Raw genomic sequence first — 27256 nt, forward strand, 5'->3', positions numbered from 1 at the left:
GGACAGTGGACTGGCCCCCTGCTGAAAAGGTTTGCTGACCCCTGCTCTTCCCAGCATCCATGGGTCCTGTTGTCAACATTTCTAACTGCAGGTTATTTCTTCATCTATATTTTAAATCTCACCATATTGTCTAAAGCATTTGTTACCTTACAAGTCTTGTTAAAATCCTGCGAATGTTTTCATTTGCTTGCAGTGGTCTCTTAAATAAATTCTAAATCTTTCCCATTCTTTCTTGAAACTTTTGTCTTCTTTGTTCCTGAGCTTTCCGGCCAGTTTTGCCATTTTGGCATAGTCCAACAGCTTAATTTGCCATTCTTCACTGGTAGGGGCTTTATACCCTTCCCCGGGCAAATTTCTATCAAATGCAGCACCCTCTTCTCACAGTGGCTAACCGATGCCCATGGGAAGTCCACAAGTGACATCTGAATGTAATAGCACTCGCCCCACTTGTGATTTACAGCAGCTGGTATTCAGAGGCATATTGTTGCCTGTGACAGTAGCAAAGCGAGTTCTCCTTCATGGAGAGCATGTGTTGGGGTGGGGGCCAGCAAGACACCCTTCTGTTGTTGGGTGGGATCGTTTAGATGGCCAAGGACTGTGATTGGGTTCTGCGGGTTGTTGGGGAGAATTGAATGTGGCAAGTTTTGATGGACAGCCCAGAGGCTATATATGTTTCTGGCATGCAGCGCGAGCCCCTCTTCGCTACGTGCATCGGATCACCCACCCGCCCTCCCTATAATTTAGGCTTCTGAGTTGACCTTGCTATACTTGTTTCCCAATGCAAAAAAAGGAAGCTTGACAGCTATGGTCATGGGGTAGTCTGCTTTTGGGGCAGGGGCCTGGTAGGATTTTTTCCATTTGGCTGATTGGCTGGTGCCATTTGGTTTTCACCTACTGCGTTGCAATTAGTCACAACTTGTAAGGTTGCGGTTAGGCATTGGTTATTATTGGTTGGTGGAGGGGTAAGGATTGGCTGTGCCTGCCCCTCCAATGCTCCTGCTGCGTGGGGAATTCCGTTAAAGGAATCCAGGGGCTCACCATGCTTTTGTCCGTACCCCCTGGTCAGGGGCTAGGGCCATGCAAGAGCCCCTGGGAACATTAGGGGAGAGGCGAGGGCCTGACCCCCAGTTCTCATTCTCTCCCCAAAGTGTTTTCCCTTTACTGACTTCCGCAAGGCAGGCGGATGTCAGTCTGTCCCCAGGCGGGAACAGATAGTCAGGACCAATGCCTAAGCAACCACTCACATTTTGTATTTTAATAAAGTTGTGGCCAAAATTATGCCAAAAACCTTATATTATTTGAAGGGTGGCTTGGGGACCTCGACACGCAAAACATCTGGCTGGAAAAAACATCCACATATATACTTCAGTGTTCAGGTAGCTGTTATGCCCTAGATTGTCTATGTGGCATCATAGCCAACCTGTAGAGTATTGCCTGCCATATGTTGGTGGGTTCTTGCTCCTGCTTGCCCCAGTAAGCATGGCCAATAGTAAAGAATGATGGGAGTTGTAGTCCAACTGGTTCTCCATCCCTTCTATAGCTCCTTAGAGCATCAGATTGAAAGAGGCACTGATGTAGTCTGGAAAATACTCAAGAGGAAGTACAATATCCTGGCCCACTTCAAATCTGTGGTACAACCGTCTTGGCACAATCAGGGGTCTCTGTCCCTCTATGTTCTGCCAAGGGCAGCTGCTGTTTTGGATTCAGAGGCAATAAACACACTTTGGGGCGTTGACCAAGTTTTATTAGTTGCACAGCAATTATGAGACATAAAATGCACAATAAACCTACACACAGTCTAATCACACTAAGCAAAGCAGACTACTCAGCATTTCATAGAATCATAGGATTGTAGAATTGGAAAGGGACGCCAAGGGTCATTTAAATGCAAGTAGAATAAAACTCTTCTCAAACTGGAGCTATAGCTGTCTCGTGATCCTGCCTCTCAAGGTCACAACATGTAACTGGACCTAGCTGGTGTCTACAAGATAACCACCTGAGTAAAACGCAGTTGAATACCTCCCATATGAAACAGGAAACTGAGTCACACTATTAACCCGCTGAGCTGTCTATTGACCACAACGACTGGCTCTCCAGGGTTTCAGACTGGCTTTTCATCAGTCCTTGGTGGAGATACTGGGGAACTTTTGCATGCAAAGCATGCGCTCTACCACTTAAATAGCAGCCTTTCCTCTCACCCCAGGGAAGTACAAGGATTCAAATTGATACAGAGTCCCCCAACCTGCGGGGACTTCTCCATTTACATTTTGATTGTGCAGCAGCATCAATGCAAATAAATCTGCATATGGGTCTGCACTCTGTCAAAGTTTTTATTTATTTATGTATTTGCATTTTCAAAAACAGGAACAGAGAGCATATTTAACCCCCCTCCCCTCCCCCTGTCCCACTTACAACCATACCAAATACAGCAGATCTACATATACCATATGACTTTCCTTCCACACTTTTCCTGGTTCCTTTTGCTTTTCTACTACTCGGCGTAATCCACTTCTTTTTAATCATTCAATTTGTTATCTATTAAGTACTGTATCTATTTCAACTCTGCTGGATTGACACGAGACCTGCTAAGCTACGTATTTGTCTATAATGTACTGCTTCTTGAAATAGTGAATAAACACGATCCATTCCTCCTTACATTCCTTGCTTGCCTTTTCTCTTATCCTGTTCATCAGACCAGCCAGTTCAGCATATTCAAACAATTTGCACTGCCGTTCTTCCTTAGTGGGTACTATACTTGTTCTCCACCTTTGTGCCAATAAGGTTAGCTGCGGCGGTGGCATATAGTAATAAACTCTTTTGTCTTTTTGGGGAGCTCCGTTGTTACCATCTCCAAGAGGAAAATCTTAGGTGTTTGGGGGAAAGTTTTTTTAAAGTACCTTTTTTAATTCATTATATATAGTTTCCCAATATCCCTTAATTATTTTGCAGGACCACCACCTGTGAATAAAAGAGCCCTCAATTTCATTACACTTCCAACATATACTGTTCTGTGTCAAAGTTAACAGAGGAACTTGCACAAAAAGGAGTAGTGTGCACAGGGCGTTGGATCAGGGTGACAATGTTCAGAATTGCAGGGCTAGTTTCACTTGAAAGGCTCCATACAAATGAATAAACTCTTGCATGCCACCCCAATCACTGAGTGGTGCAAGATTCCAGGGGTTCCAGGCGCTTACCCAGGATTCATGTTTCCTTTTGAAAATGAAACACAGTGGAGACTGTGGTGTCTTCATTATATATGATCAGAAGGCCGATGGTTCAAATCCGCGCAACAGGGTGAGCTCCCATTGATCTGTCCCAGCTTCTGCCAACCTAGCAGTTCGAAAGCATGCCAGTGCAAGTAGGTAAATAGGTACCGCTGTGGCGGGAAGGTAAACGAGGTTTCCATGTGCTCTGGTTTCTGTCATGCTGGCCACATGACCCAGAAAGCAAGATGAGCGCCGCAACCCCATAGTTGCCTTTGACTGGAATTAACCATCCGGGGTCCTTTACCTTTACGTTACAGCATTAACACACCATGATGGTCTTGCTTCTCCCATAGCCACAGCCTTGGATTCAAGCAGACATCAACCATGTCTTTCTCTCTAGCATTCCAGCCTGTGGCCTTTTTTCAACCAGCTTCTAGCTCACATAACTTCTAACTCTAACCTCTCTACTATAACCTCTGGCTTTATCTGTAGTGGGAGGGCTTCCATCCCATTTTCAATCTTGCACCGAGTACCTTTGATCCTGTGTTCTCTTGCTGGTTTATCACCCAGGTGCTCACCTCACCTATCCAGGCTTAGTTATCTTTTAACACTTGCTGGATCCAGGGATTACAGAGGTCATGCACTCCCAAGCTAAATGCACTGCCATGCACCTGCAATCTTCTCTTGCATCATATGGAATTAGCATTCAAAATGATACAGTACTAAGAATGGTGATTTTAACTGGCCATTCCAAAAGCCATCCTAACGGGACAGAAAGCAGAATGTATATTATGTGTCTGAAGATATAATAATAACCGATTCTAGCAAGCACTTTGAAGGGAATATTTGTTTAGATCAATATCCAATTAAGGTTGTGGCTACTCAGATTCTACTGTTTGGTTCCCCATGAAATTACTAAGCTATTAGCAGATCTTATTAACTTCATGCTGGCCTTTTGAGAGTCTTTCCACCTGACCACTTTGTGTTCCTTAAAAGATAATTCTAAACACAGTATGATATCGATTGTCTTAAGGCTGTGAGGGTAACAGTTGCAGCGAGAGACAACCTTACTGTATGTGTACGTGTGTCAATGGGTTTCACTAAGAGGCCATTCACTTCCCACTTAGCAAGGACCTCAAGGATTAATCATAACTGAAAAATAATATACACTCACAGCCTAATAATATCTACTGCCACTCGCCATCCACACTTGAGTGACCCATGCATGCTTTCTTATCCAGTGAGAAGGCATTGATGCAAAGCTAGCAATAGTCATGTGTTCATAATCTCAGAGATGCATTGTACAGTGGTGCCTCGCAAGACGAAATTAATTCGTTCCGCGAGTGCTGTCTTATAGCAGAAATTTCGTCTTGCGAAGCATGGTCGGAGGAAGCGTGGCTTTGCGGGGGGGGGAACCACAAAACATTTTTGTTTTGCGAGTTGCGGCCATAGGGAGATTCGTCTTGCGAGTCACCCTTTTGTTAGCGAATGCCTTTCGTCTAGCGAGTTTTTCGTCTAGCGAGGCATTCGTCTAGCGAGGTACCACTGTATTGTGCTTCATGAGGGCCTACCCTTGACGACTGTTTCTTACTACTTTCTTACTACTGATTCTCATCTAAGCAGTGGTTTTTTCTGGGGGTACGCAGGGGTACGCATACCCCTAAACATTTTGTGAACCTTTGTACTTTTGTCCATTTACCGTATTTATTTTTCCCGATTTGAACTATAAAATGGTGATTTTCTTGAGTCAAAATGAAAGGAACCCTAAACATTTTTTTAAAGAAAAAAGCACTGCATCTAAGTATGAAATCTGCATCGTGTTGCTTTGTTATTGCTTTTAGTTCCAGTATTCTTCTTTGGATGTATTAAGTCTTTTAATAAAAGATGACAGTATACTAGTGGATTCTCCAACAATTTAAAATTTTAGTGGGTTTCCTTCATTTTCAGAAAACATCTACATCTGCAGGACCTAAGGGACATATTTCCAGGATTACACACATACAGATATATCTACAGAGGTATAGACAGTGTTTTTTATTTTAAAAAAATGTTTAGGGGTACTCTCATTTTGACTCAAGAAAATCACCGGGAAAGGAAAGGAAGCCGCCATTGGACGTGGTAACAACAAAACTGACCAATCACCATGCTAGATTCCAACTCCTACTTCACACATTAAACGCTCAGTTCCGTCTGAGACTCAGGAAACGCTGTGAGAGAAAATGAGGCCACCATCGGGGGTAGCAGAATTGATCAGGGCCGGATTTAGGTTTAATAAGGCCCTAAGCTACTGAAGGTTATGGGGCCTTTTATATGTCCAGCATTGTTGCTGTTTTTTTTGTGCTGAATATTTTATGGAGCTGACTAGCAGGTGTGGCCAATTACTTACATCATAGGATCCTACACAACACAAAACACTGTTGCTGTATGTAGGTTTTATTTTATTTGTTTTTTTATCTTATATTTTGGAAATGTACATCTAGGGTTTTTTTTCTTTAATTTTTTTTGGGGGGGGGCAAGAGTGTGGGGCCCTAAGCTATAGCTTATTTAGCTTATACGTAAATCCAGCACTGGAGCTGACGATTCACTGTGCTAGAAAAGGAACTGACAATTTTGAAATCTTTAGTTTCCTCTCCCGTTAGATTCACAAAATGCTTAGTGGTATGCGTACACCTGCACCCCCCCCCCAAAAAAGCACTGGATATAGATATGCTCACTCAGAGACCCCCCCACACACACACAGTTTTGGCTGGTAAATTTCAAGCTTCCACCAACCATCTGCATCCCCTGCTCTCTCTCACACACACATAAACATTTCTTTCTCTCCCCTCGGTGCCTCTCTCACACAGACATGTTCGCCTGTCGTTTATCTTTCCCTCCCATCTTCTGCCCGATGTATGTGCTATTTGCTGTGAAGCTTCACTGCCCCAAAGACAATGCAATGGAGATGTGCAGTCAGGTGTCCAAAGCTGAGCATTTTAATATGACATACCGTATTTTTCCGTGTATAAGATGCCCCCATTGTATAAGACGCCCCCCCCCCATTTTGGAGCACTCCAAATTAAGAAAGCACCCTCAGCACTACCCGTGTATAAGATGAGCCCCAATTTGAAACCTATTTTTGGTGTGTGTGTTTTTTTTAAAAAAAACCCTAGTCTTATACACGGAAAAATACAGTACATATGCAGCATCTGACCTTAATTTGGAGAGAGCAGCAATTGCAGTGATGCATCCAGCTGTCAAAAAGTAAAAAGTAAAAAGTAAAAAGTAAACTAAACAGATTTTTTTTCTTTTTTAAAAAAAGGAGTGCTATGTATACTATGCAGCCTGTAATAAACACTCCTGGGGCTAGTAATTGAATAACAAAAATCCCACTAATTTATATTCACAGGTGCCACTTCTGTAATATGAAAGCACATGTTAGTGTGGCCTAGTGTTTAGCTACATTATATCTGGGATTCTGGGACCATTACACTGTATGTGGATTGGGCTCTCTGACCCATTTGCAAAAAGAGGACAGAGATTTGCATATTCTTTGTGGCATATGCAAATTTGTGTTCTCTTTTGCAGGTGGAGTGAAGAGCCCAAAAATAAATAAGTGGCCACGTGTGTAATAAAATGTCTGACGGACAGAATGTGACAAGCTGTTTCACATACTTGGATTTCCACACTAGAAAAGTACAGGGTGTTTGGGTGATCTTATTCCTGTTTTTTATTGAATATTTTGCATTTTTATTTTGCATTTTTATGTGTGTGAAATTCCCTGACATCATCGGATGAAGGGCGGCATACAAATTAAATTAATATATAACAAATAAAGTCTTAACTTGTTCAATTTCTGCCTGTCACTGCAATAGGCACAAGAACCTTGATTTCCCTTAATGCTAACTGTATACCATGTCTAAGCTGAAATCCTGTGTCCACTTCCTAGATGTAAGCCTCATAAAACACAGAGACTTACTTCTGGGTAAACACGTAAACCCTTGTACTGTTCATCAATTATACCAGTGTTTTTCAACCACTGTTCCGCGGCACACTAGTGTGCCGCGAGATGTTGCCTGGTGTGCCGTGGGAAAAATTGAAAAGTAATTATAAAATACTTTCTTTGTGTTTATTTGATTCCTATTCAAGAGAATTACTTTATATATAGTCAATATAGGCACAGAGTTAAATTTTTTAACATTTTCTAATGGTGGTGTGCCTCGTGATTTTTTTCATGAAACAAGTGTGCCTTTGCCCAAAAAAGGTTGAAAAACACTGAATTATACAGTGGATTCTTAATTAGTGCCTGGTCTTTAGTTCCCACACAGCAGGAGACATGCCTAAGCCTTCTTGCACAGTTTTCACATATTTCATTTACATTGAGGTGGGCGGTGTGTGTGTGTGTGTGTGTGTGTGTGTGTGTGTGTGTTCTTTAACATCCACCCACACTAATTGTGTCATGGCATTTTCATAAAATATTTGGTAGGGAATACTTGATCTCAGCAAGGGACATGCGTGGCGCTCTGGGTTAAACCACAGAGCCTAGGGCTTGCCAATCAGAAGGTCGGCGGTTCAAATCCCCACGACGGGGTGAGCTCCCATTGCTCGGTCCCTGCTCCTGCCAACCTAGCAGTTCGAAAGCACATCAAAGTGCAAGTAGATAAATGGGTACCGCTCCGGCGGGAAAGTAAATGGCGTTTCCGTGCGCTGCTGTGGTTCGCCAGAAGCGGCTTAGTCATGCTGGCCACATGACCCGGAAGCTGTATATCGGCTCCCTCGGCCAATAAAGCGAGATGAGCGCCGCAACCCCAGAGTCGAACACAACTGGACCTAATGGTCAGGGGTGTCTTTACCCCTTTACCTTTACCTGATCTCAGATAAACCCATGGCAGGAAAGACACATCTTGCTTGCTAGGGAAAAGCAAAGATCAAACTACAATTATCCCAATGGCTAGAAAAGGAGGAGTAGAGAAAACAGCAGCTCTTTAGATTCCCTGGCATTCCTATTGTTGGTGTCGCTCATCAATCACATCTCTGACTTAACTCTTTGCTCTTTCTTGCCTTTCAGGGTTATAAGCCAGCCAGGTTGGCTTATCTCACAGAAATCACTTAGAAGGATACCTGCACATTTTGCTTCATAACTTTTTTTTCTAGGAAGGCTAGAAGCTTAATTAATAATTGAAAGGAAGCTCAGAGTCTGGGGACCTGGTACATCATTACCCCCTTATACTTGCATCTTGGTGTCTCAACTATAATTTACCTTGCCTTAATTCTATAGACTAGACCATTAATTTTTCAGATACAAGCAGCCACTTAACCAGGCTTATGAATTTTTTTCAAGACATCAGTTAGGATGCAGATCAGGGTTGGCCAGTGTGGTACCCTCCACATCTTGTGGACCATGGATCCTATAATCCCAGACTCTTGGCCATTCTGCTTAGGGCTGGTGGGAGTTCACAACATCAAGTGGGCACCAGTTTGGGTACAGCTGCTGTAGATATATTAATCTCACTGAAGACAGAATTACTAAGTGGATCTAACAGCTCAGCCCTATGTACTATATATCTGCACAGAAGTAAATTCGAATGAGTTCAATGGGACTTGCTCTCAAGTAAGCATTTATGGAATTGCATATGAAATCTACCGGTACATACCCTCCAACATTTCTCTGATGAAAATAGGGACGTCCCATTTCCCTAATGATAATATTACTATTTATACCCCACACATTTTACTTGGTTTCCCCAGCCACTCTGGGCAGCTTCCAACATTTTTTTTTAAAAAAAATAAAAATAAAATATTAAACATTAAACATTAAACATTTAAAAAAAACCTCCCTTTTACAGGATTGCCTTCAGGTGGCTCGGGGGTCAGATAACTCCATACCCTTCAACATTTCTCCAATGGAAATAGGGACATCCTCAGGAAAAGTGGGACATTCTGGTATCAAATCAGAAACTGGGATGGCTTCTCCAAATCAAGGACGTCCCTGGAAAATAGGGAGGGACACTGGGAGGTTCTGAATCTAGAGTTTATGTCTTGCTTGATCTTGTTGTTGTAGCAGATCAGCAGTCAGGACTCAGGAGATAAAGGGCCTTGATTCATTTCCTGACAACAACAAAAATAGCATCAAGTTATTATAAGGGGATAGTATTAACCAACTAGAATTGGTAGTCGGTCAATTGGCTATAATCTATGAGTCAGTTTTCATCAGACATTTCATGCAGTGCTGGGTGAAGTAAAAGTTCACGTGCGACTTTTGACTGATTCCCAATCTCTCCTACAACTTAACTTTGACCAGAGGAAACTTTCTTGCAAACACTTAGCTGAGTTCTAATTTCAGTGCACTTATTCAGGATTTCTTCTGGCATCTGGAAAATAAATTGGGTCTACTTTTTTTTTGTTCTCACAAAGAGGAGGGAACATTCTTAGTATCTCCACGAGGAACTGAATGGATTCAATGATCAGAAACAAAATATGTAACACTCTGAAAATCTTAGATAAAAAAGCCTTATAAAGAGAGAATGACATAAAAAGAAAAATAATAACTTAGAATGTGTTGTTAGGAGGACGCCAGCCTTGTTTAGGGCTTCCTCTGTGCCTGACTGCCTTTGGCACTCCTAAAATTAAGTTATTCACATTAATATTTTAATCTACATTAGACAACTGGAATTGATGTGAGAATTAAAACAAAGATGAATCTAAGCGGGTCTTCAATTTTTTAATGTACTCTTGCAGACTCTTTGGTCGTGAAGGTTGCATATCATTATCTTGAGAGGCTTCATCAATAGGCATATTTTAAAGAAAGATTTTAGGCATGAAAACTAGGTAACACACGTCTGAAGAAAAACCATAGTGCCCAAACTTTTTAAAAAAGTAGGCTTCCTATTAGAACATTATCTTTACATGATACTTTCAGATTCTACCACGGTAATAGAAAAAAGAGGACAAAAAGAGTGCACAGATTTGCACAGCTGCCTTATATCAAGTGAATCCATTGGTCCATTTAGCTCAGTAATGCCTATGCTGATAAGGCAGCAGCTTTCCAGGGTTTTAGACAGTGGATATTTCCGGCCCCATCTGTAGATGCTTGGGATTGAACCTGGGACATTTTGTGTACAAAGCAGATACTCCAAAACTGAGCTACAGTTCTTCTTCTACTTTGGCGATCACTCGTAGCCAAGTAAGATTGTCTTCCATGAACACGGCCTTAACAGTGAGTCCATAGGTGACTGTGGAGGCCAATTTTGGATCCACACACCCTTCCACAGTGGGGACATAGGTTTCTGGGCAGGAGTTGATCATGGTGAGGGTTTGCCAAATGTGTCTTCTCCCTTTTGTCCTGAGCTTGAGCATCTTCAAAGTCCATGACACCTTCGGTAAAAGCTGTTCTCTAACTGGAGCACTCGCAGGCCAGTGTTTGCCTTGAGACAGTCTTTAAACCTCTTTTGTTGACCACCAGCATTACGCTTTCCATTTTTAAGTTCAGGATAGAGTAGTTGCTTTGGACGATAATAATCAGGCATCTGAACAAAATGGCCAGTTCAATGATGTTGAAGAATCATTGCATGACCAGGCGGTGACAGCCCCAGCCCCCAGGTATCATAAGGAAGAAATAAAGAATCTGACAACATTGTATGGAATTAAAATTAGGCCACAACTTTATTAAACTTCCGAATGTAGGAAGACCTTGGCTTAGGCCTTGGGCGTGTATCCTTCCCAGCCCCCCAGCCGGGGGGAACTGGGGCTCATCAGGGTAAATGGGATATGGGGTTGCTCTGTGAGATGTAAGTGTAGCAGGCAGCTCAGCCTATATCCCCGCACGCAGGGTAGTTCACTGACAACCTTTCAGTGTATGGCCAATGACACCTATATATATAACCCCTTTAAGAGGGGACCCTGGAATTGCCGCCGCAGGGGCGTGAGTCACCACTTCATGCTCCCCCCCCCCCACATATAGGGAAGAAAAGACTAAAGGATTCCACCCAAGGCCATAACCGCCAAAGTTGTGATGAATTGCTATGGGGAATACAAAACCTGCCAATGCAGGAAAATTTATTCCCGGTCCTTCAACAGTAACCAGTAAAAGAGTGCAGCAATGCCCACTAAACAGGAAGAAAAAGTTAACCTGCAAACAAGAAACATTAAACAAAGGGAAGGGTAGGGAAGGTGAATCTCCAGAGCCGACTGCCTGGCTATTGTCGGCTCCACCCCCTATTTATAAATGGGTTTGCCCCACCTCCCAGCAAGACACTTGATTTCTGAGGCTGGGCGCATAGCTGTCAACTTTTCCCTTTTTTAAAGGGAAATTCCCTTATTCCAAATAGGATTCCTCGCTTGAAAAGGGAAAAGTTGACAGCTATGGCTGGGCATGAACCTCCAAAAATTAACACTGAGAGGCAAGCCAGCCCCTGTTTGCCAGTAAGCTCCCTGGGAACTGTAGCACCAAGTGCGATCCTGCAAAGGGCACCCACAATGTAAAGTGTGAGTGCTCATTGCTTCGACACTGGTCCATATACAATACAACTGCTGTACCATGTAGAAGAATGGCTATAATTTAAACAGAATATACAATGCATCTCACCACAGTGGGGAAGACATGTGACCAAGCAACCTGCTCAGTCTGCTGTTCTTGTTGCTCATCCATAGCCTTTCCTGAGGTCCCCACAACCCTCTGGAAAGTCTTCTTAGGAAGCACTCAGGGGTAGGATTCTCCTTGTGTGACTGAGCACCCTTGTGCTGTGCTGTATTGGAGCTGAAGGGACTGGGAATTGTGGGAAACCTGTAGAATGTGCACAGTACCATGTACAAAATTTGTAGATATATATATGTGACTCAAATGGAATGACAATGGAAAAGTTATAATCCAATGTAATTATAATTATTAGCTAGTATTAATATTTTAATTTATTATCCACCCTTCATCCTAAAGTCCCAGGGCATGTTACAACAAATTGAAATAGAACATTAAAAACTTACAATTACAAAAAACACACACACAATCACAAAAATAGAGTAGGTCTCAAAAGTGCGGATCTCAGGGGCAAAAAGCCAAGGTTCCATTTTGTTTCCACTTTGAAAACAAGACCTGCAGTTCAGAATTACAAAATCCAGGAAAATTACAGTAAATTGAGGAGTATTTTAGAAATCTCCATGCAGTTTCTTCACGGTCTCATCCACAACTTCATCCAGAAACCCGGAGGTTCACCCAAAAGCATCATGTAATTCTGGAGGGTTTGAAATCATACTTTGAAAATAATTGCAACAGAACTTTGGGTGTCCAACCTGCTAAACAAAGGGATTGATTATGACTAAAAAATCTATCTTGATTACTATATGACTCCCGTGCTAATGTGAACGTGATCCTGTAACAATTTGGGGACTAGATCCTGGATGTATTCAAGATCCTGCAAGACCACCCACCATTGGGATTTCCAGGTCTCCAGCCAAATGGGACCTTTGGAATAAAAACAGTTCAGTGTCCACCTTTGACATATTGTCCATAGCTTGGCATAGTGGCTGATAGAAATCAACTAGAAAAGTTTTGTAGAAATAAAAAGTGCCACCTAATAAGATTATCCTGTTGTTATTAAGGATACTGGTCACAAGCAACACACTGGTACTGGAATCAATAGCTCTTAAGCTCACTTAACTCTATCCCAAGTTGGAGCCAAGAATACTAATAGAGAAGGGTAGATTCTATGATGTCACCTAATACTCTGGAGCTACTGAAATCATAATGATGTGGACATTGAGATATTATGTTATTTAATAACCTTTGGTGCTCTTTCTACTGTAAAGGACATTAAATATCAAGTAATGTACCTTCCCCCCACCCTCCTATGTCCTATGACTACATCTGTCACGATGGCTTACTTGCTGATTAATGGACTCCAAAGGAATGCTGAAAAACTGTGTTCAACATATTGATCACTTGCTGACATTTCCCGCCTTGAACAATGTATTTTTTTTCCCAAGAGGAAAAAAAAAAATACAGAGTTGCACCATCAGATTCACGAGCAGCACACAAACAGCAAACAAATCTCATATTCTGCCTTGGAATTGGAATTTGTGGTTATGCTAAGGAGACAATATCGTTAACTAGTTTTGTAGTTTCTGCCATCATTCAGCACACCTTTGATCAGTGCCACCGGGGATTTCTGTTTCAGCAGAAGGAACAGATTGACTCAGGGATTTGACACTTTGGGTCAAATTAAAACTCTGTGAAGAAGATTGTTTTGGCGCATTATTATTTAGATGGGATATTTGGCATTCAGAATAGTTCATTAGGATGCTGCCAGCCCTGGGGAGCCACTTCAGATTTCAGCGTACGTGTATGTGCTAGAGGGGGAAGGAGATTCGGAGGAAGAGAACCTCTCCTGGATATATTTGAGATGAAACTGCAAAAGCGTAGTGTGTTTTAAGAGTTCTTTTGCATGTTGTTGTTGTTCAGTCGTTCAGTCGTGTCCAACTCTTCATGACCCCATGGACCAGAGCACGCCAGGCACGCCTATCCTCCACTGCCTCACGCAGTTTGGCCAAACTCATGTTAGTAGCTTTGAGAACACTGTCCAACCATCTCATCCTCTGTTGTCCCCTTCTCCTTGTGCCCTCCATCTTTCCCAACATCAGGGTCTTTTCTAGGGAGTCTTCTCTTCTCATGAGGAGGCCAAAGTACTGGAGCCTCAACTTCAGGATCTGTCCTTCTAGTGAGCACTCAGGGCCGATTTCCTTGAGAATGGATAGGTTTGATCTTTTTGCAGTCCATGGGACTCTCAAGAGTCTCCTCCAGCACCATAATTCAAAAGCATCAATTCTTCGGCGATCAGCCTTCTTGATGGTCCAGCTCTCACTTCCGTACATTACCGTACTGTTCTTTTGCATATCTCATAACAACTATTGCACTATCAGTGATGGAGATCCAACAGCAATAGCATTTCTTTGGGGAAGCAAAGAGACTTTTGTCATTGGCAGGTATACAAAGAAACCAGTTTGATCGCTTATAGAAAAGGGAGCTGCATCCAATGGTGGTTTTACCCCAATAGAAAACACTTCAACTCATGCAAGCTGGAGAGCCTGAATTTTGCTGATCCCCCGCCCCACCCGCAATCCATTTTGAATGCCTGTCCACTGAAAACCTACTCCTGACGTTTGTGAGACTCTTGAGAATACAAGAGGAGAAGACAGAGTAAGAGCCATTGGTGAACATTTGGTGCTTTCTACTATGGCAAAACTGACCATAGCCAGTTTGTAGAACCCATTAAAACCTAAAGGGGACTATTCTACTGACTCATCTTGTTAGTACAAGGATTACCACTAGAACAATAGGATTTTCCTCCTCTCTTTCTCCTATGACTGTTTCTTTTATGTATGCCCCACACCCTCCACAAATCTACTGTGGAAGGGCACATGATTTGGGGGGGAGGGGAAAGTGCAATTGCATTGTACCCTCAATCTTTGGGTTGATGGGACCTTTACTTAGGGCTATAAGATGAGCACTTACTGTTCCCAACCCTAACCCTGCAGAAAGCCATCTAATTAGACTTATATTTGATTTTGACCTGTTTTTAGGAGGCAATTTAATTATTGTTTGGTTTTATACTAATGTTATATATTTGATGTTAGCCACCCTGAGCCCGACTTCGGCCAGGTTATTATTATTATTATTATTATTATTATTATTATTATTATTATATTGGATACAACCTATAGTCTTCACTCCAACAGGCAGCAGCTTAGCTAAGTGAAAGAAACAAAAATGACCCACCCACCCTTCCCTGCAGCTTGCCCAGGCCCAGATTAAAATACAAAGAGCCAATGTATGATCCCTATTGGAGAGTGGGGGGAGGAGATAATCATCATAAAATCACTATCTAAAATTAACAAATGCATTCGAATCAAAGGGAAAGGTTTTCATACATAAATCACTTTTAATAATCTTGAATTTTGCTGTGGCAAAGTTGTGAATGGCATCACTCCTCCAGGGAGGTTGAGATGGCATACGTTCATGAATTTCCCTTTCCCCCATTTTGAAAACAACCATGTACAGAATGCAAAGCTAAGAGTGGATGGCTGAGCCAAGATCACCCAGTAAGCTTCATGGATGAGCTGGAAATTGAAAGCCTAAGGCTATTGCCTTATAAGCCTAATTGTGCCCTAGGACAGAATACTTAGCTATGTTGCTCTGGCTCTACTTCTCCCTCTGAACTGTTAATGTGGCTAAACTATATTCCTAGTTCTCAGTGCAGAGACCCACTGATGATATTTTCACTTGCTTCTTGCTGACTCCTTTTCATTCTTCTCAAATGATGTATTTTGTGGGTTGAGTGTACTCAAACCACACACTCCACAGAGTTTCAGGGAGCTTCCCATCCATAAGTTGATGGGTCTTAACTGACATAAATCCAATCCTCCCTGATCAAAGATGTATAAATCATAGTCTCATTTTTCACAGGATGTTTCCTTTCTCTTAATCCCTTTGGCAGGTGTACATATTTGCTGAAAAAGCAAATCCTAGAGTATGAAAATGGAGTCTTGAGGCAAGCTACTATTGGAGTGTGACTGTTATCCAGCTGTGGACTTCGGTACTGATTTCTAATTACTCTAATGCTTATAAAGACACATTTCAACCCTTTGCTTCCCTTGTCAACAGACCAGTTATGACAGCTGACCCAATGGAAGCATTCTACAGTAGGGTCCCTTCAAACAGCTGTATCCAAGACTAATGATCTTGGACAGCGATTGCCAAGGAACCATATTGTGAGCAAAGGTAAACAGAATCAGCTAGAGATTGGTGATGTGATGAAAGACAAACAATAACGAACAATGTCAGACAAAGATTGCCAAATAGATTAGGATGAGCAATGCCCTCTCCATTGCTGAGCACACTTAAGAAAATGAAGATGGATGATGCCAGATGTTGGTAATTGATTATGGAGTGAACAAAGAAAGTGTGGAAGAAAAGTCCAGAGGTTGGGGTTTTGTTTTTTAAAAGATGCACCTACCCCAGATAATATCAAAGAACCTTCGGCCAGTGTGGTGTAGTGGTTAAGAGCGGTAGACTCGTAATCTGGGGAACCGGGTTCGCATCTCCACTCCTCCACATGCAGCTGCTGGATGACCTTGGGCTAGTCACACTTCTCTGAAGTCTCTCAGCCCCACTCACCTCACAGAGTGTTTGTTGTGGGGGAGGAAGGGAAAGGAGAATGTTAGCCGCTTTGAGACTCCTTCGGGTAGTGAAAAGCGGGATATCAAATCCAAACTCTTCTTCTTCTTCTCTTCTTCGGCCCACAGGCAAAACTAGGACCAGCAAGACTCAGACATTGGCCCACCAAGCTATTTTTGGTGAGCCATGCCAGCTTTCTCATGCTGGACGTGTATGATGTCATTTCCAGGAAAATTCAAGTCATGACTGCAAAGGAAGAACCATGAGTGCACACTAAGTTCCCTTCAACTGCAGGCAAAATTTTGCACTGTTTTGAAATTACCACCCATTCTAGTTGTCCTGCATGGTGATCTGTACATTATCTAGTATTATTCAATGGCATTTATGCTGCTTTGACTTATCCATTTCCTTTTGCTAGCACATTATATTGATATATAGTTTTCAAGCAGAGTTCGGGGGGGGGGGTCCTTAGGGGCTTATCAGTGCAGTCCGATGTATGTTCACTCGAAAGTAAGTCCAACTGAGGTCAAGGAGGCATCTTCTCAACTCAGTGGATATAGGATTGCAGCTTGCAAGGGTCAGTAATGGTGGGTTGCTGCTACAAAATGCTGCTTGTCATCAATACCTATCTTCCTCCATCATGTACAATCACAGGGTTGCACTGAATGCTTTACAGAGCACATTACACAGGGCAAGTGATAGGTCCAATAGGACTGGCCAGCTCAGTGCATGAATCCTAGAATACTTCCTCATTGAAAGCATGCTCTGGAGTTGCATAGCTTGCCTTCCCCAATTTGGCACCCTCCAGATTTTTTTTGACTACAGTTCCCAGCAGGCAAGTCACCCTGGATATTAGGAAGGATGGGAATTGTTTTCCAACACCATCTGGAGAGTGGCAGGTTGGGGAAGGCTGATGTAGGAGTTCATGACTGACACAGGATTCAGAGGAGGAGCTTCTCAATTCACATTCTTGGGCAGCTCTTGACACTGCAAGCCTGGTATGTGCAGAAACATCTCCTAGCGGTGTCAAGCTGATAGAATGCCCTCTAATCAAATGTCCCAGCTTCTCTCTCTCTCTCTCTCTCTCTCTCTCTCTCTCTCTCTCTCTCTTTTGAAGAGAGTAATATAAATCGTCTTTTCCCCTCCTTGCCACAGATGTGGCAACTTCAAAGTTATTCCACTATTCATTACCCCTTTCTTCCTGTCCCATAAGAACATACAAAAAATTACTGCAACATCCTATTACACCAGAAATGACAAGTATCCCACCCGCAAGACAATTGAAATGCAAAACCATGCCATTAATTTTTTGATGTGGCCATCAGCTTTGTTCATTGGTTCGGGTTATCCTGACTTTATCTCCAAGGAAGAATGGGCTGCTCCCTACTAAATAGTACAGGAGAGAGAGAGAGAGAGATGCAGTTCATATGCAATATTGTATCTCAATCCTGAACGTTCCCCAATTAATTTGAATTGTGAAGCATTTCACAAATAAAAGCAGGAAACATGCTATGCAACATTTAGTTCCATCGAGCCATTCAGTGGCATAATTGTTAACAATTCTTCCACCACATTCACATTGTGCTCAAATCTCATAATTTGGCTCCCAACTGCAGATGGGACCTTTTTTTTGAAAGGCAGTTAAGGCCATCCTGTCATAAACGGCAAAATGCTGCCTTGTGAGCCCCAAAAATTGAAAGTAGATCATTTGCTATGGAAAATTAATTATTATTTTTTTCATCACTTCTCTGGCTCATTTCTCTTCAAATACATATAAGGAGAGAGTAACTAAACTATAATTTAGAGGATAAAATGTCCAAAGAGAAAGTTGGGCCTTAGCTCTGAGAATATTTACTCACAACTGAGGTCTGACATCAGTCAGTTTCTGAGGTGGTAAGATTTTTCTGTCCTTTCATCAAGAGGTCCCTTCTGAATATAGTGAGATTGACCTTAGATCCCCTTTATTTCATAGTGCTATAAGTCTGGATCCAGGCTTCTGTGGGATCACTTCCACTGAAAGTTTCCTAACACTGATCAACCACTGGTGCTGAAAAGAAAAGTATGCAGTAATATAGTTCAGAGATCATAGAATTGTAAAGTTGGAAGGGACCCCCAAGAGTCATTTAGTCCAACCCCATGCAATGCAGTAATTATTTTACCCAGTGTGGAACCCGAACCCATGACCCTGAGATTAAGACTCTCATGCTCTACCAAATGAGCTATGTTCTCTGGTTTGGTACACCACAGCCAACCCTTCCTTTGGAAACTGTTAATTTTGTTCTCATTTTTTTGGAATCTTGTTTGGTTCTCTAGCCTAGGGCTTGATGATCAGAAGGTCGGCGGTTCGAATCCCCATGACGGGGTGAGCTCCTGTTGCTCGGTCCCAGCTCCTGCCCACCTAGCAGTTCAAAAGCACATCAAAGTGCAAGTAGATAAATAGGTACCGCTCCAGCGGGAAGGTAATCGGCATTTCCGTGCGCTGCTCTGGTTCACCAAAGAGCTGGCCACATGACCCGGAAGCTGTACGCCCGCTACTCAGCCAGTAACGCGAGATGAACGCCGCAACCCCAGAGTCAGACATGACTGGACCTAATGGTCAGGGATCCCTTTACCTTTACCTCGTGTATATATCTATATCAATACATGATAATTGATCAAATTTTTAGTGTCAGTTTCTCCTAATATGCATATTTTTGAATGGAAATGCAAATATGCATTTTCATGTGCCGTTTTCGCTAATTTATGCATCTATATATACACTTTGCCCTAGCATATGCATTTTTGCACATATTACTTGGTGAGAGAACTGGAGAGAGGAAGATTTGCTTTACTGTCTCAGGGAGCAAAATACTTTGAGCCACCTCTGGCATTGCTCTCCTCCCCTCTCTTTCTTTCTTTCTTTCTTTCTTTCTTTCTTTCTTTCTTTCTTTCTTTCTTTCCCCACCACAGCTACTAGATATTTTCTAGGTGGGGTAATTTAAATGTGGGAAGCAAGCAGCCTCTTCCCATAAGAGTCTCTTGCAATGGGAAGTTAACTACTCGCAGGGTCGCTGACTTGCCCCCCATGTTCAGGGGCATGGTCATCAGTGCTGTCAAGTATCCCGTTTTCCCCGGGATTCTCCCTTATTTTAAGCTGTTTCCCGCTGCTCTCCCTTATTTTTTATTTCCCTTAAATTCCCCGTTTTTAATGGAAGCAGCTCCTCCCCTGCTGGCCAGGGACTGGGTGGGAAGACCTCGCCTACTTGGAGAGAAAAGCCTCAGCCCTCAAAGCAAGTGGGAGCCGTTTCCCGTGCTTACAGGGGGGTGTATTTCTCCTCCTGCATCAGCCCCTATCCGTTGCCGTCGAGCCCCTCAGCCGGCCAATAGGGTTAGCTGGTGGGCGGAGCCTGGCTGCCTTTGAGCAGTTGTTGCTTCCTGTCCTGTTTTGATGGGATCAGACAAGAAGAGGATGGGGCTCCATCGCGCGGAGCACATGGCTGCCCTCCTCTTTGCTCCGCTCTGAGCCCAAGCCCACTTGGAGTTTACATTGCTGCTCCGCCCACTTTTGCTTCTGGCTCCGCCCACCACTGACATGTGACTTTCCCTGGGATAGGTGAGATTTTCAAATCCGAAACTTGACAGCTATGATGGTCATGTGATATGTCACTTGTGACAAATCACGTGATGCCACCCGGGTGGGGGCATGGTGCGCAGAGGGCGATCTCTGCGCTTGCTCATCCCAGCCCTTGCCCAGCTCCTGGGATGCCAGGCAGAGGCTGGGACTGGGGCACATGGAGAGTGCCCAGTGGTGGCAGTGAGTGCCATCCTTCTCAATAGTTTGGGATGCTGCCCCCTGCCCAAAAATATTGTGGAAGCTGAAACCTCCTCTGCCCCCTATACCCAGTGCCACTGACTACTCACCTCAAGTTCTGCAGCCCTGATCAAATTTGCCCCTCCAGCTTCTTTTACCCAAAGAAAAGCATGTCAGAAGATCTATTTACAGATCTATCTTGCCTTGTTTGGCCCTGTGTCTGCTTAGGAACAAAGAACGTCTATGCTTATCAACACTCACATCCAAACACTGTGATGATTAATATACTTCTGCTGCAGAGAGCTCTTTTGGTCATTAGTGTGCATATATTTCCTAAATCACATCTTTCATCAATATTCTAATTGTGCTATACTTTCTGATCATTTAATTATCCACATGCTTTTTGCTTTCTCCCCCCCCCCCCCCCGATGCTATCACAGAGATACACTGTGTGTATCTGACTGCTCTTATAGCATTTCTCTTTCATGGTAACAACAATGAAAGAAAGCACTTCTTGGAGTGTGTGTTTTTCTTTACCATTCCCAGAATTAATCAGCTTATTAAAGCTTCTTAAGTGCAAAAGGAAACTCTCCACGAAAAGTCATTGTTGTGTAGTTCAAAGTCATTAAAATGCCAATGACAGTTAGAACAGCAGAAATAATGCTCCCATTTTACACATTCCACTGGTTTTCTCATAGACAGCTTCCACATAAGGGCTGAAATGGACGTATATAGAAACAAGAATTACAGAATTGCCGGAAAGGGCAAGTGGCTTTTGCTTGCAAAGCCCTGCTTTTGGTATCCTGTATGAAGCCCAGTTCATGGTCCTTGCCTGCAGTGAGATTGATGGATTCTGGATTCATAAATTTGGTCAAGGCATTGCTGACTCCATGGAAACAGCAGATTTCTTTTGAGTTGTACATTTTATGAATTAGGTGCTTTCTACGCTTGACCAGCAAACACATCTTAGGACGGCTTTGCAGAACCTTTCCCTCGGGCCCATGAAACCCCCCGTCTTAGAAAGTAGCTGGGGAAAGCAGACGGAGAGATGGGTTGCAAATGAGGAGTGGAGACTGGGGTAAGAATTAAACACATATACCTTGCTTCCCCCCAGCAAACTGGGCTCTGTGCCTTCTGATGGGACAACTTTGTGCCCAGTTTGGGTGAAGAGAGGGATCCCAGCAGAGAAAACCATAACTCTGATGCCTGGTCATGAGTCAACCTCTCATCTTGGATTGGATAGACTATTTGGTGTGGTTGCTAGCCCACAGCGGTGATTCTTGTTCACTGGTCTACAACCAGGCTATACAACTAAGGTCTGATTGGGGCTATTCTGTGGTCATCTACCAGGTGTACCATAAGCATTGCTCTGCCCTAGAAGCACATACAGTAGGTGGTTGGAGAGGGGGAGAAAAGTTGATTAACTCTTTGAAATGAAGAGCTGTGTATCTGTATTTTACTCTGTCATGAAGTTGGAAGAATTCCAGTGTTGTGTCAGGTAACTTCTAGCTCTGGATGATGACCAGCTGATCAAGGAAACAAAATGTATTTCTACAGCTCGGGATTTTGGAAATATAACTTAGAATCATAGAGTTGGAAGAGACCACAAGGGCCATCCAGTCCAACCCCCTGCCAAGCAGGAAACACCATCAAAGCATTCCTGACAGATGGCTGTCAAGCCTCCGCTTAAAGACCTCCAAAGAAGGAGACTCCACCACACTCCTGGGCAGCAAATTCCACTGTCCAACAGCTCTTACTGTCAGGAAGTTCTTCCTAATGTTTAGGTGGAATCTTCTTTCTTGTAGTTTGAATCCATTGCTCCGTGTCCGCTTCTCTGGAGCAGCAGAAAACAACCTTTCTCCCTCCTCTATAGGACATCCTTTTATATATTTGAACATGGCTATCATATCACCCCTTAACCTTCTCTTCTCTTATTATGTGCTATTTTCCAATTGATTTCCGTTCTATTAAAACAGGTCCTCAAGTTTATTCTACACCTGTAAGGGTAAGAAACCTTTCTTAATATGAGATAAGAAAAGCTCTGTGATTTAAGAAGCATTCTAAGAACAGCGTGCCCTACAAGAAGTACAAAGTCAAAGTCCCACAAGTGATGGGTTATCCACTCCAGTTTTATCTTGATTTGTTGTTGGCACATACTTCATTTTACTAATTGTGGCCCACTCTTACCATCTGCTTTCCTCATTGAGGGAAAATTCCTGTTAATATTTCCATCTAATTGTGTGATTGGTGCAGACCCAGGAACTACTCACCAACGATCCTGGAAATCAAGGCTGCACTCGGTGTCATGTTAATCTTCATCTCACAATTTTGAGAAGACGCAATGGAGATGCTACTTCAGGCCAGTTCCACATGCCAGTGCAAGTAGATAAATAGGTACCACTGCAGTGGGAAGGTAAATGGCATTTCTGTGTGCTCTGGTTTCCATTATGATGTTCCGTTGCGCCAGAAGCGGTATAGTCATGCTGGCCACATGATCCAGAAAGCTGTCTGTGGACAAACGCTGGCTCCCTTGGCCTGAAAGCAAGATGAGTGCCACAAACCCATAGTTGCCTTTGACTGGACTTAACTGTCCAGGGGTCCTTTACCTTTACCTTTATTCCAGAGAACACCATTTAACAGGACTATTCTGGCACAGCTGATTTCTAGATGGTAGCCCTTGACCTCAGTCTGGGTACAGATAGTCAAATAAATCTCCTCTATATACTCATATCTATTTGAGTATCCCTTGATTCCTTGTCAAAGCTTGACTGTCCCTAATTGCTGGTTGCTATCTATCACCAAGAAAACTAACTCTGCAGTCTTAGGTTCATGAGCTTTTCGACTTCCTGCTTTCTTTACTTTAAGAATGTGATGGTTTGTATGTACTGTTCTGAATATTCAGTTTTTTTTAGAAAAAATGGCAAATCATGTCATCTAGGTTTATCTGGGGAAGTAAAAAGTGAAGACAAGAATGAAATAGACAACATTATAGGTAGGAAAATAGAATGCAAAATATTATTGCTGATCATAGAAACAGCAGGAACGACGTGGGCAAACTGCGAAATTTATGGCAATAACTTGTGTTCATTTTTCAAACCCAGGTTTTGGTTTTTTAAGAGAACATTCTCCTGGATGTATGTGTGTGCATGTATTAAAAATATGTGGATATATATGTATCCCTAGTAATTCTGAATTAATAAATATAATCCTATGCTTTGATTTCAGTGACAGATCAAGTGGGATCGCCTAGATCAGAGGCATAAGGTGATATCATACTATCAAAATAGAACCTTAAGGCTGAGAAATACCACAGCCAAAGGCTTTGGAAGAATACTACTTTCAGGGAAAGCAAAACCTATTCACCCCCAAATATGATAATAAAAGTTAAGCAGTTAGGAAATGCCATTGTATTATTAAAAAAATGCAAGATGTGATTTCTAAGATTTATTAATCCCTTTGGCAATCTCCTCAGAGACTTTTTTAGTCTCTGACCTCACTGTTTACAATTTCCTCCCCCTCACAAATCTCGAGAATTAGATTTGAGTCCGGTCTCCCTGCCTGCTATTTCATATACAGAAGCTGATCAGACTGGCAATGTGGGACAATTCAGCATCAAATCAGAAACCAGGACAGCTTCTCTAAATCAGGGACACCCCTGGAAAATAGGGACACTTGGAGGGTCTGTTTTCAGGCCCAGTGTAGTGTAGTAGTCAGAGTTTCTGACTAGGACCTAAGAGACCACGGTTCAAATCCTGACTCAACCACAAGGCTGTGTGACCTTGGGCCAGTCACTGCCTCTTAGCCCAATGTACAACAGCTTGATCTACTAAGAGAAAAATGTGGTATATAAATCCAATAAATAAGTAAATAAAAATGAGGAAAGGAACATTGGCAATTTCTACTCCCATTTTTGTTTTCCTCAGAATTGTCTGAGATCCCTACTCATAGAGTCCTGCAAATCACACACAGCTCAGTTCAGTCCTCCAACATTTCACTGCTGTTCCCCATGAACTGCTGCCTAAGGCAGCTATTTTATTCTCCCTAATGGTAGGACCGGCCCTGTTTGTTACCCTTTCCTCTTCCTGTATTCCTCCCAGTTGCAGATTATCTTAGTTTAAGACAGGCCCGGCAAGCATGGAGAAACCAGTTTCCCTTTCCTTCTTTGTTCGAGCATTCCTTGCCGTTGATACAACTGAACATTTTGGCTGCCTGCGACGTCAAATCACTCCTCTGGAGAGCTGTGCCAGGCGCCTAAATAATCCAACAAGTATATCCGCTGAAACTTTAATACTAATGGGCAACACAGCCATTAGGCATTCATATAAGATAAGCCATTTGAGTGAGTTACAGCCTGTCACTGCATTCGGGGATGCTGCAGATGTGACACGTTTTGTAATCAAACGATAAATCAGCATATAGCTGTTCACAGGTATCACAGCCTCCCCGTTGTCCCAGTCTAGATGTAGAATGCCTTAGGAAGGAGAGCAGGTATGCCGTTATTTACTTTCCTGGCTTTTCTTTAAAAATAACCCCTGTAAATGCTTCCTGACTGGTTTCTATGGGATTAGCATACATGGTGAGGAAGCCAATTAAAGTTTATAAAGTTAGGATAGGAATGCAGCCTAAGTTTTCTTTCCGGGAAATCAAACACTTCTGGAGAACTTATCATGTCGCATATTTTCTGTTGGGGCAAGCCAAATGTTTTGCAGAAGTTTCAGAGAGAAATTTCCTCGTATGTGTCCCCTTCTTCTTACTACATATTGTTATTATCTTTAATTTCAACAGCAAGAGCTGAAATTGCCACCTGCATCAGAGTCTCCTGGGGGTTTTTGAACAGCGACAGTTTGGGTGTTTTCTTTTGACTCTCTTTGAAAACTTGACGCAAAGCAAAGTGATTGTTTCCTCCTGAGTCAGCTTCCCAAGCACCTTGTCGTCAACTCCTTGACGGTTTTGTTTGTTCGGTACTATAATTGCCACCCCTAGTTATGCACACATGGAGTTTGACAGCCCACGATTCTCCCAGTCCTCAAATTTCAAGAAATGGATTCTGCAACTTCTGATTTATCAACTCAAATCCAATGAAATTAAATTTGCCTTAAAGTGGTAGTGTTCCAGGTTGGAATCAAGGTTCAAATCCCAGAGACACCTAAATACCCTGTTGTTATGTTCTTAAGTGGTGTTAGAATGGCAGCCTTAACCTTAAAGGCTTAAACCCTGATCATTAGGTCCAGTTGTGTCCGACTCTGGGGTTGCGGCACTCATCTTGCTTTACTGGCCGAGGGAGCTGGCGTACAGCTTCCGGGTCATGTGGCCAGCATGACAAAGCCGCTTCTGGCGAACCAGAGCAGCACATGGAAATGCCGTTTACCTTCCCGCTGGAGCGGTACCTATATATCTACTTGCACTTTGACGTGCTTTTGAACTGCTAGGTTGGCAGGAGCTGGGACCGAGCAACGGGAGCTCACCCCATCGCGGGGATTCAAACTGCCGACCTTCTGATTAGCAAGCCCTAGGCTCTGTGGTTTAACCCACAGCGCCACCCACGTTAAGCTTTAAACTTAAAAAAATGCCAAATGCCAAATAAATAAATAAGGCTATAGCAAGAGCTTTGCAGGGTCAGACCAAGGGAAGCCCACTAGATGGCATGAGGCAACGCTCCCCCCTCTCTCACTATTTCCCCCCATCATCTGGCATGCCTCTGATTTTATATACAACAGTCATCTCTTTGGAGGGCAATTTTTTTTAAGGGACACGGCATTTGGTGAGGAGTACAAGCATGCGAGCTTCTCTACAATTTATCTTTGCAACAATTATCAAGGCTGAGTCCCAGGTGTCATAAATCCTCCCTGAACATTGCAAGGAAGAAAGTTGATCTAGAAAGAAATATGCTTATTTTTACTTTGGGACAATCATGATAAACTCCTCTCCATCACAGGCATCTTACTTCTCCAAAACAATGCAATTTATGGAAATTCACATCACAATCAATCATGGGAGCATCTGGGGCTGTGATTTACATACACTGCAGAGGGTGTTCATTCGCCCAGCAAATGTTCTGCGCTGCTGTTAAAAAAAAATCAAAAATCTGCATAATGCACTACTTAGAAGGCATTGTTGTTGACATCCAAAATGTGCTAAAGGTATCATAATCACACTAATATGCCATTATGCCATTTTTTCCCCTTGCAAGGTAAAAAAAGGATTGTTAGCAGTATAGTATGTTTGCAACTAAAACAAAAGCTAAAAGAGATGTATCTGTCCAAGTTGTAGTCAGAGTACACCCATTGAAATGAATGGTCTTAAGTGACTCATGATGAACTTGGGATTTGGAAGTGCTACAACATTGCACATAACGAACATGGTAAGGTTCACACATTTATTTAGCTTTACATTTTAAAGCATACATTTTAACATAATAAAAATCACTAAATGGTTTACATAAAAATAATATACATGCAGCAACTTTCAGCAGAATTCAGCAAAAACTGGATATAAACAAGATAAAAGCAAAATAATGCATCACAAATGAAATTCACCTTTGTACAGTAATTCCCAGAGTTGTTTAACAATCCACCCCTCCTCCTGGAGAACTGAATTTCTCCCTCATTCCTCCCTCCACTCTCAATCCTTGTATCGAATCATGGGGCGCACCTTGGGGCCTGAGGCTGAAGCTCCGGGTCCCATTTTCCTCGTGGGCGATTTGGGTGCCGTCACACACAGCACACTGTGTGTAGCAACATGGAGAGGGCAGAGCACCCAGGAATACTTAGGCCCGCACTGCTCATGCCTCCCACCCCCTGTCTTTTGACTAATGTGGTTGCTTTGGGGCCAAGAAGGAATTTTTGGCCATTCAGGCGAGTCTTTTTGCCTACTCTTCACTGTGTGAGATGGTATAGTGGGTTTGCTGTTGTTGTTTAGTCATTTAGTTGTATCCGACTCTTTGTGACCCCAGGCACTCCTGTCTTCGACTGCCTCCCACAGTTTGGTCAAACTCATATTAGTAGTTTCAAGAACATTGGCCAGCCATCCTGTCCTCTGTCGTCCCCTTCTCCTTGTGCCCTCCATCTTTCCCAGCATCAGGGTCTTTTCCAGGGAGTCTTCTCTTCTCATGAGATG

Source organism: Lacerta agilis, chromosome 5 (assembly GCF_009819535.1).
Source record: "Lacerta agilis isolate rLacAgi1 chromosome 5, rLacAgi1.pri, whole genome shotgun sequence".
NCBI classification, from domain to species: Eukaryota; Metazoa; Chordata; class Lepidosauria; order Squamata; family Lacertidae; genus Lacerta; species Lacerta agilis.